The following is a 9,686-nucleotide window of genomic DNA, read 5'->3' as shown; positions in this document are numbered from 1 at the left end:
TGGGGCAGGCCTCCTGTCAGTGGCAGAAGCAGGCCGTTTAGCCTGTTCTGAGTGCTCAGGAAGAAAGAGCATGGATTAGGTTCCTTTTTGTTGCGTGTTTTTGTTGTTTTCACCTTCTCCTTTAGACATGGATTTTTGATTTCAGAACACCTCTGGTACAGGGATCAGAGCCAAAATGGGAAATGTTTAGAGATGATGGTGACTCTGTAGAAACAAAACAGGATTTCATTGCTACGGACAGTGGTAGTACAAAACCCATTTGTCCACACAGCTTTGCCCACACACGTGCTTCTTGCCTTCCTCTTCCTCGTGGATGTAGAGAGCATGTGGTTTCACACCAGCACCTCTCTGCTTTCTCACAATATTGCACATGCGGGTTCAGACTCTGTAGTGGGGGAGAAATTAAGCCCTTCCTAAACAATAAAGGAACCTGTTGAGTTAATTTTCAGTGTAGCCAGTTCTGCAGTCTTGGGTTGGCTGGACTTCTGATGTTTTGCTGGGGTTTCGTGGTTGCTGGCAAAATGACTAGGGAATTATTTCACAGGGTCATCTAAGGGAGAAAAGAAAACATACTAACAGAATACATTCCAGCAGATGACTAACTTTTAAAAATATGTTTTGATATTTGCTCATAGAACTCTACATTGTACAGAAAATCATAACGGATGAGAACATGCATCACAGGCATCTCTTTTCCTACATCATTAACTATCTTGTCCAGTAAAGCTGTGTTCAGCTATCTCATATAAGAGATACTTTAAAACTGATAAGTGATAAACTCTTGTTCTGAAATAATGATGGAACTAATCTGCTGCTATTTTATACTCCAGTAGATTTGCATAGTGCATGCAATGCCTTATCCAAAGGATATTTTAGTGATAAGAACATTTTCGTTGACTTCTATGTTAGCACCACTGCATAGCTTAGTTATTAATCACTTCATGAACACTTAATTAATTCATTTATTTAATAAGTAGTGCTTAAAAAATCTGCATCTTGTTAATATACCATAAGCCAGGTTTTGAGTACAGTAGCAATTTATGGTGAAATATTTTCCTTGTATTTTTTGACAGTTTGAGCACTCTTTGTAGGATCAAAATACTCAGACTTAGTGGCTCCCATATAAAAACCTAAATTGCTTGAATGGCAAAGCTGCAAAACTCCAGTTCAAAGGGTGAAAGTTTTGCAAAGTGTTCCAGTAATAATAAATGTAAATTTTGCTATGGCCACTTGGTGTCATCTAGTCAGAGCTAGTTAGTTAGCTCCTTGTTCTAGACTTGGTTTTAGTGCTAAAAATATCACGTTCAGTCTTGATTATATGAGACCTGGGGGACCACTATTAGCTCTTATTTTCTCCAGATGAGCTCCTCAGAGACACTGTTGCAGGGTCAACAGAAGACCATGAGCCTTAATAGCTGTATTCTCTCTTGGAAAGGTTGCTTTGGGGGCAGAGTTAGGCATGTGACTGAGACTTTTTGCCCTGATTGAAAAGTTATTTTGCTGCCAGCACTACTGGAGAGCAGACAAGGTGAGTACATATCTGGTTGATATACCAGAGATGATGTGCAAGGGATCCGGTATATGCCAGATAGCACTATTAGGTGAACACAAATTGAGCCCTCAGGATCTCCCATGCAACTCCAGTGTCAGCTCAGGTCAGCACTTCACTCACTCTGCAGTGTGAGCCTTCACCTCTTCACAAGTCTGCTAACGAAAGGAAAATACGCAGCCCTCAAATGAGACAAACAACTCCAGGTCTCCGAGGGGGAGGACATTTTTCAAGGATTCCTTGTGAAGTGAAACACTTGGAATATATTTTTCTTTTCCTTTGTAAAATCTTCCTCTGTTCTGCTCTCCAGTTGGGCGACCCTACAGTGAGTTACACCCAGCAAATGGGTAATTGCTCGGAACTTGGAATGGAGGCTTGGAGAATCTTTTTGTGTTTAAACCTGTACCTAATCAAAGATCTACTCACTCTTTGAGGAGCAAGAATGTAGAGCAGCAGAGACGGAGAAAATTTCACATTGGCAGAAATGAAAGGCAATATTTTGATTTGGTTGTTTTGCTTCCACTTAAATTCAGTTTACCAGGAGATGACTTTAGTGAGAGGATGCTTTTGAAAGCGTGTTAATTGATTCATATATCACAGTACTGACAGACTGAAGAGTCCAATTGTGTTTGGTGATGCTTACCACAAAAAGTGTAATACGGAGAGTATGATGGAACTGGGAAAAATCAGAGGTAGAATTAAATGCAATTCGTAAATGCAACAAATGAGTGGTTATTTATTTTCCAAAAAGAAAATGGTCACACCGTGTCAGCACTGTGACAATCCAGTTATTCGAAGATCAGAGATCAAAAGATAATTGCAGATCGATGTTGACAAACTTGAGGGAATTCACATAAAATAATGCAAACTGTTCTTGGACTCTAAGGACTGGTTTATGGGAAAGATTAATACAGATTAAAGCCTGTCTGTTTAGGTACTTGCATAACAGTAATGACTATGATGTATTATGCTGTATGGTGAAGGGCTTGGTGCAAGTGGAGGGATTCAGTAACCACTAACGAAGTTGTAGGCTGTAAGCACAAAGAAAGGAAAGAAGTGGGTAAGGATTGCTGAAGGAGCACCAGTGCTAAGATGAAAAGGAGGAAAGCTCATGCCAAACACTAGGAAATATTACCTCCTGTGAGAACTGTTAGGCTGTGGTCAGAAGTTATACAAAACCCCTCAGCTGAGTCATTTAAACTGAATTGTAAAAAGCACTCTACAAAATATGCTATATTGGCACAGGGCGAGCCTAGATTGGGAAAAAGCAGCCTACTCCCTGGTTTCCTTTTTCCCAAGGGCTCTTTGCTGCTAGTGTGGTAGATATTAATTGACTTAGCAAGAAGGAGAACAGGAATGGCTGGAGGCAAAGAGGGAGAACTCAGTGCCTGAGTGTTGTGCATCGTGGGAGCTCAGCGTGGCTGCTTTTACGCAGATGCAGTAGCCCCATGGACATGGCATGTCTCACTGACAGGGAGCAGCCGAGCGAGTCTTGTCCTGCAATGAGGCATTGTATCAGCTCAGATCTAATCTTCCCTGTATTGATGATCAGAGGGGTCTGCGCTGAGAGCAACTGTTAGAAGATATAATGGGGCAACCTGGGAGATGTGCGACAGCCGCTGCTATTGCATCCCTGTTCATGGCTGGTTGTGCCTGTGGAAGTGGAGTGAGAGGCAAGAGCCTTGTAAAGACACATCATCTTGCTGCACTGACATGTGTTCATCTCTCTCCTACCACCACAGACTTCCTACATTTTTAATTAAGAAGGAAAACAGTTGAACCTATCGCACTGAACATTTTACATTTCCTTCCTTTCTTGTATTGATAAGGCAGGAGTTACAGGGATTTGGGGGAAGCTCTACAGCAGCTGGAAACAGTCTGGAAAAAAAGAAGAATTGCTCTCTTGGGAGGCTCAGGAGAAATTGTTCTCTGCTGTATGGAAAATTCTGGGTCTACTTACTCACCCTGCTGAGGTCACCGTGAAGCCTTGGTGGTGCACAGCTGCACCCATCATGCACAACCATCCATGACTGTTTGCTTCTACAGAAGACTTCTCCCCGTCCCTTTACCCCATCACAGCCAGCACTGTGTTCTCCCAGCCAAAATTAATGTAAAACACAACTTTTAGCATAAATGCTGTCTTTATTGTGAGGGAATATTTGTGATTTTATGAAGTCTCAGTTCTCAGTCTGTATTTGCTGGAGAGTCTTATTTTTAATTTTATTTACAAAGACACCTCTCAGGATGCTGTGAAGTTGGTGAGCAGGGGTGTGCTAATTTCCCTGTAGCATCTATAACTCCATCATAGCGAAATGATGTCAATGACACAAAGAATTAAGCACCTCATGGACTCGAATGTGCACAGTGCCCCTCTGAGCTGAAAAAAGGTTTTGTCTGGTGAAAAATATTTGTATTATGCAGGTGGGCATGGGATGAGCTAAGGACTAGATTCTCAATGAGATATTGAAGTTTTGAGTCTCAACATTGGCTGACAGAACCCATACCTTTGAGTTGGGCTTCCAAGGTCTGCAGGCATCATGGGGTGAGTGAAGTACTTCTAAACAGCAGTCACAGTCTGTGACATGCAGTGGCATGTTTAATAGGTGTAAATGATGGTTATGTATTGCTCAGCAGGCTGATAGGAAACACTATGGATATGTCCAAGCCCCAGGTCTTTCTGGATCTCTGATTCTAATGCGGGGCTGCTGTGAGATGTAGCCTGAAGCTCTCCTCTGGAGGTAGAATCTGAAGTATGCTGTGCTTGAGCTTCTTAGTAACACAGCCAGCCTGGTCTGAGGTGAGGGGTGGAGATGACTGGACTTGCCCTGGTAAAAGAAGGCGGAGAAGGAAAGAGCAAATCTAAAGCAGAGACCTGGGGGAGAGCCCAGCCTGCTACTCTGGCTCGTGGGTGTATGCCTGGTTGAAAGAAGGAGAGAGGACCCCACCAAGAGAAGGTGGTCATGACAGGTCAAGCAGCAAAAACGTTTTCTCAGGCCTGTGCCACCAGAAGAGCAGACTAAAGGACTGCTATCCTCAGCAGGCTATGACCCTCTCAGCTGCTTATGCTCAATCCCAGCTCTGTGCTAACCCAGCCCTTTGAAAAACTGCCTTAAATCTTTCTTTCAAAATCTACTTAGAGATGCAGTGCTGCTTCCTTCCATGCCTCAGAATTGCTGGGTGTGGGAGGGGGTATTCGCCTTCACTTCTGTTGAAGTTCTGGCCTTTTGGGATGACCATAAAAAAACCTTGATTGAGTGGGCCTGCTCTTTCAATGGACAGTATCTGAATAAGACCCACGGCCAGCCCTTGGACAGCCCGGTGTGGAGGAGGAAAGTTTCATGAATTAGTGACACATGGCCCCTCCCCAGCCAGCACAACCATTCTTCTGTAAGTATTTAGAGAGTATTAATAGTAACTTTTAATTATAGTACTATAGTATAGTTTAGATTTTTGGACACTTTGACCTAAAGATCTCTTTTCTTGGGATGCATTACAGCAGGAGAGACTAGGGTCAGCTGGATATTTTTTGTTCATATAGGTGTGCAAGCTGGAAGATATCAGGATGCTCTGCAGAAAACATGCTCTGATAGAGCCTTTAGTTGCCCTACTGGACCGTGTTAGATACCTCCATCCTGACGTGTTAGATTCTGGCTGAACTGCAAAGGATCATCCTTTCTCTCTCTGTCAGACTTACAGGCTGGGTAGCAAAAAGTGGGCTTGGCAACTTTTAAACTTTAACAGGGTCTGTGGTCTGTTTATTTGATAATGTATTTTTAGCAGAGTGTGATAGGTATCCTTTTCTGGGAGAGAAATGCAATAAAAACTCCAGTAAATAAGTACAAGTTTTTGTTTTCAACAGTCTCCTCCTGGACTCCTGCTGTCAAGTGACTGAAAAATTCAGAGATTGTTTTGGTGGTTCCAAAAATCTGTCATACAGATCTGACTTTTTTTTTTTCTTGTATTTGTCAATGTGTGACTAAGCACAAGGATTACAGGAAACATGGAAATGTTTGGGCTTTAAAGAATGGCTGTGGAAAAAGACCTCCTACTGATTAACAACTGCTGTTTAATAAAATAATTTTCGGATGTCCAAATTGCTGATTGTTCCAGTGAAGGTTATGTCCTGATCATAAGGGATCTCACCAGTCCTGTGTCATCAGCCAGGACTTGCTGAGAAGAGGCTTTTCTGCAACCATTTCCTACTTCAAAACAGCGGAGAATGAGAGATACTCATATTTGCCCCCCATGGTGCAGGGATCTGTTTAGCACAACCTGTGGGGTGGCATCAAAACCAGGGGAGAGGGAGCTAGGAGAGGAGATAGAGTGTGAGGGAGCATCGTTGTTTCAGAGATGCCGTCCCCTGGTTGCTTAGGAAGGCCCAGCTAGGAAAAAGGGAAGGTGTCTCACTTGCTGAAACATTGAGGGTCATTATAGGTCTACTGGGACCTAGCTGGAAGGAGAGCAGGGAAAGCCAAGGACCCACAAGAAGCTCACCAGGAACTTCTCTGTTCTGAAGTTCTCTCTGGGTGGCAGAGTCGCAGCCCACAGCTGCTCTTGTGCTGTCCTCCACAGGACACACCAAAGACCTGGCTGGCACTTGGGCTGTTTTGTTTTAGTTGTGCTGATTCAAGTGCTCAAGTGCACAAACTTTTCTTTTATCTCTGTTATGTTTTGAAACTTTTTCTGCTGTGTGGAGATGCTCAAGTCTAGTTTGACTTGTGCCTTGTGTTGAATCTAGTGTCTTACGAGGCTCCGGCAGAGCGCTGCCAGATGGTCTTTCAGGAGCGATATACACGGCACTACACCCAAATTCTTCACCTCGAACCAGGGCCACATTCACAGCAGGTCTGACACACTCGTAGCAACACGTGTTCCCACTGTCAGCTTCTCGCTGGGCACATAATATGGACAGCTTCAGCCCCACACAATTATGTATTCTTAGTTTAAATGTGGCTCAAGGCAGCAAATTGATGGGGCAGCCTTTTGAATTTTTTTTTTTTACAGGCAGCCAGCAGATGCCAGGAAGGGTTGTTTATTGAAATTAATCATTGCCCTGTTGATAGCCCTGGACAGGCTGCTTAAATTGACCAGAACTGCATCCAGTAATCATATCATGGAAAATATACATCACATTTATTTCTGTACAGTAATATGAGTTCATATTACTCAGTGAGCGAAAATCTCAGTGACTACATCAGAAGCAGGAGTGGAACCATTGTCTGCTGACACAGATGTAACTGAGCTGTGCCGCACAGTCTGCTGTGCTTAGGCAGGACAGTAAGGCTATGTCCAAAAAGTTATAAAATTATCCTTTAGGATCCTGCAGCCCAAACTCTATTCAGACAAATAAAAAGAGATTAATGCATGGCAGTTGTAGAACTGTGTTTTCCATTGTTTTCTTTAACTATAACTCTTCAGTAGGGGATGGCCACAGTCCCATCAAACAGCAGACATGTTCCAATAAGAATACATAAAGGAGTCCATCCAAAAAGACAATAATTACAGAAGCACCTCCTTTTACCCAATTATCTACAGGAAATGCAAGTTAATAGAACAGCTGAGAAAATAAAACAAGAAGAAAAAACATCTTAGATTCAGTTTGATCACTGTATGCCTGGGAAAAGAACAGAAAGTTAATAACCAAACAATATTTGTATATTGACCAATGTGTTAATGAATTTAATTTTTGTTAAATAGCATCAACATGTTAGAGATTACATTGAAAAGAAACAAGGATGAATAGCTGGCCAAAATAGTCAATTGAGTCTCTTTTTTCCGTGGTGAATGCAAAGTCTATGACCTTTGTTAAACAGAATGGTTGAGAGGTGAGGTTTGGGACTGTGTTAAATTACCATGAACACTAGAATCCAGGGAGAACGGATGTGATTACTTGTCTGAACTTGACTGTGGATATATTCCTGTGGGTATTTTCTCAACCCCTTCCCTGCAGCACACAGCCTAACAGCTAAATATTGTCTACAATTAAATTAAAATGTGGTTTAATATGCTGATTTCCAAAAACGAATACCTTGAGGATGAGGAGGCCCCTTACCCCTTGAACTCCATGAGTGTCCATATATTATACCTGCTTCACTTTGTGCATCGACTGTATGTGTTTGTGGTCAATATTCCGATTCACTGGTGTTAAAACTCCAAAATGGCCAAAATGTCACTTTTGGAATGGTACCTTATAAACCAGTAGGATTGTGTACTGAATGCAAAATTTAACACATGTAAGTCTTGTTCAGACTTTTTACATAAAAATAGGACCTTATTTTACATGGGAAAAATAAAATACAATATCTGACAGTGAGAGTTCTACAGCTGTTTCAGACATTGATGTGATTTATTACTATAGGTTTGTAAAGCAATGCTTATCTATTTCCAGGTAATATCCATCCCCTTTAACTTTGTTGTTTCTGAGAAAGGAGATGGAATACTCTCAAAAGCAGAGAAATACACATGCAGTAAGAAGTACAATGTACACATATACGTGTACTGAAAAGGTAAGTAGCCTTTAATTAGATCATTGCTTCCTTTCTTGCAAGAAGTGTATTTTAAGTTATTGGGAGAGATCTGCAAAGGTCTCAAAGGGGAAATTGAGAAGGATACTGGTGAGATGGAATGGAATGCTCCATCAGTGTTTTTTGCCAGGGGGGTTTCCGAGGGAGGTGGAGACTAGAATTAATTTACGTTCCTTTATATTTCCATAGCTTAATATGGAAGTCTTTAAATATAGCTTACATGACAGGGAAGACAGCCTCTTCATAGCAATGAGGAAACATCTAGAGAGATTGATGTTTGTAGATGCCTTGCCTTCAACGGGAGATCCATGTTTGGGGTTCTTTAAAACTCTCCATTCTTTCATATTTTCATCTTTCTTTTAAGCCACCATGATAATGGGTAATATTAAAAACTAGACAATGGCCAGAATTTAACCTTTTTATCCCAGTTCTCCAATAATAAAAATTTTACAGCCTATAAGACAAAACAATTTGCAGAAGGTAGAAACTTAAATTGACTGCTGCCTCTTATCTGACCATGAACTACTTCAGATTTTGGAAACCAAGCAAAATGGTTTTAATGGAGAATCCCAGTTCTAAAACTTTAGTATTAGTAGCCAGTGAGAAATTGTGATTAAATTTTTAATTATTCTCTAACTTGATTTACATGGGATGTCCTTAGAAAACTTGATTGTAGATTAGGCACATACTTGCGTGATTTGTTGTCTCAAGACCTCTCAGAACAGTCTGAATGTGCTGTGAGATCATGTGATTTTGTTGTTGCAGGCTTTTGATAAAGAAATGAAATTATATGAAATGAAAGCTTGGGAGGGGCTTGTTGTCAGGGAGTGCAGTGATAGGATGAGTGGTAATGGTTTTAAGCTGAAAGAAGGGAGATTTAGAAGAGATATTAGGAAGAAATGTTTTACTGTGAGGCAATTTTAGACAGGTTGCCCAGAGAACTGCCCCATCCCTGGAGGTCTTCCAGACCAGGCTGGATGAGGCTATGAGTAACCTGATGTGGTGGGAGGTGTCTCCATGGCAGGGAGCTTGGAACTGGATGATCTTTAAGGTCTCTCCCAACTCAAACCGTTCTGTGGTTCTATACAAAGATATGAGGAACACAATAAAGTTGGAACTCACCTTTGCGTGACTTTATCTTCAGCTTTATCCTCAACTTTCTTCTCTGTATAGACCTGTGCTTTAAAGAACTGGTGAGAAAATTCACAGTCCTGCTGTCTTCCCTGCAGTCAGCCTCTCCTAGAAAATGACTATCAGGTCAGTAAGCTATGTTTCAAGGGGAAAAATTAAAAGATTTAAGCTATCTAGACCGAATTCCATATAGTTGTACTTCTAGAAAGGGATGAGTTACCTTAATGGTGGTTTTGTCTCTGGATTTCCTCCATCAGAATTGCAGGGACAACATGTGAAGGACTTCCTGGTAATGAAATGCTCACCTAACTCACTGGACTTCCAAGTTTTCCATAGTTAGTACTCAATAAATGTGCAGACTGGTTACAGCTCACCTCTTTCTATTTAGATGCGTGGCCCAAGCTGTTTTTATGAGTGCCAAAACTTTGCTACTTTATGGAGGAGAAATCTTCTCTTTCTACCGTGGCATTAAAATCTTGAAG

At 41.5% G+C, this 9,686-nt stretch overlaps 1 long non-coding RNA gene across 1 annotated transcript in view; it reads left to right on the top strand.

Moving 5' to 3' along the window:
• Positions 1-9,686, top strand: part of LOC128851780 (uncharacterized) — a 32,678-nt gene that overhangs the window by 7,596 nt on the left and 15,396 nt on the right. The window contains exon 2 of the long non-coding RNA XR_008449220.1: positions 7,938-8,055. This is a non-coding gene — a long non-coding RNA (uncharacterized LOC128851780). The remainder of the gene's footprint in view (positions 1-7,937; positions 8,056-9,686) is intronic.

This window comes from Cuculus canorus, chromosome 3 (assembly GCF_017976375.1).
Source record: "Cuculus canorus isolate bCucCan1 chromosome 3, bCucCan1.pri, whole genome shotgun sequence".
NCBI classification, from domain to species: Eukaryota; Metazoa; Chordata; class Aves; order Cuculiformes; family Cuculidae; genus Cuculus; species Cuculus canorus.
This window is presented reverse-complemented; position numbering and strand designations above follow the sequence as displayed.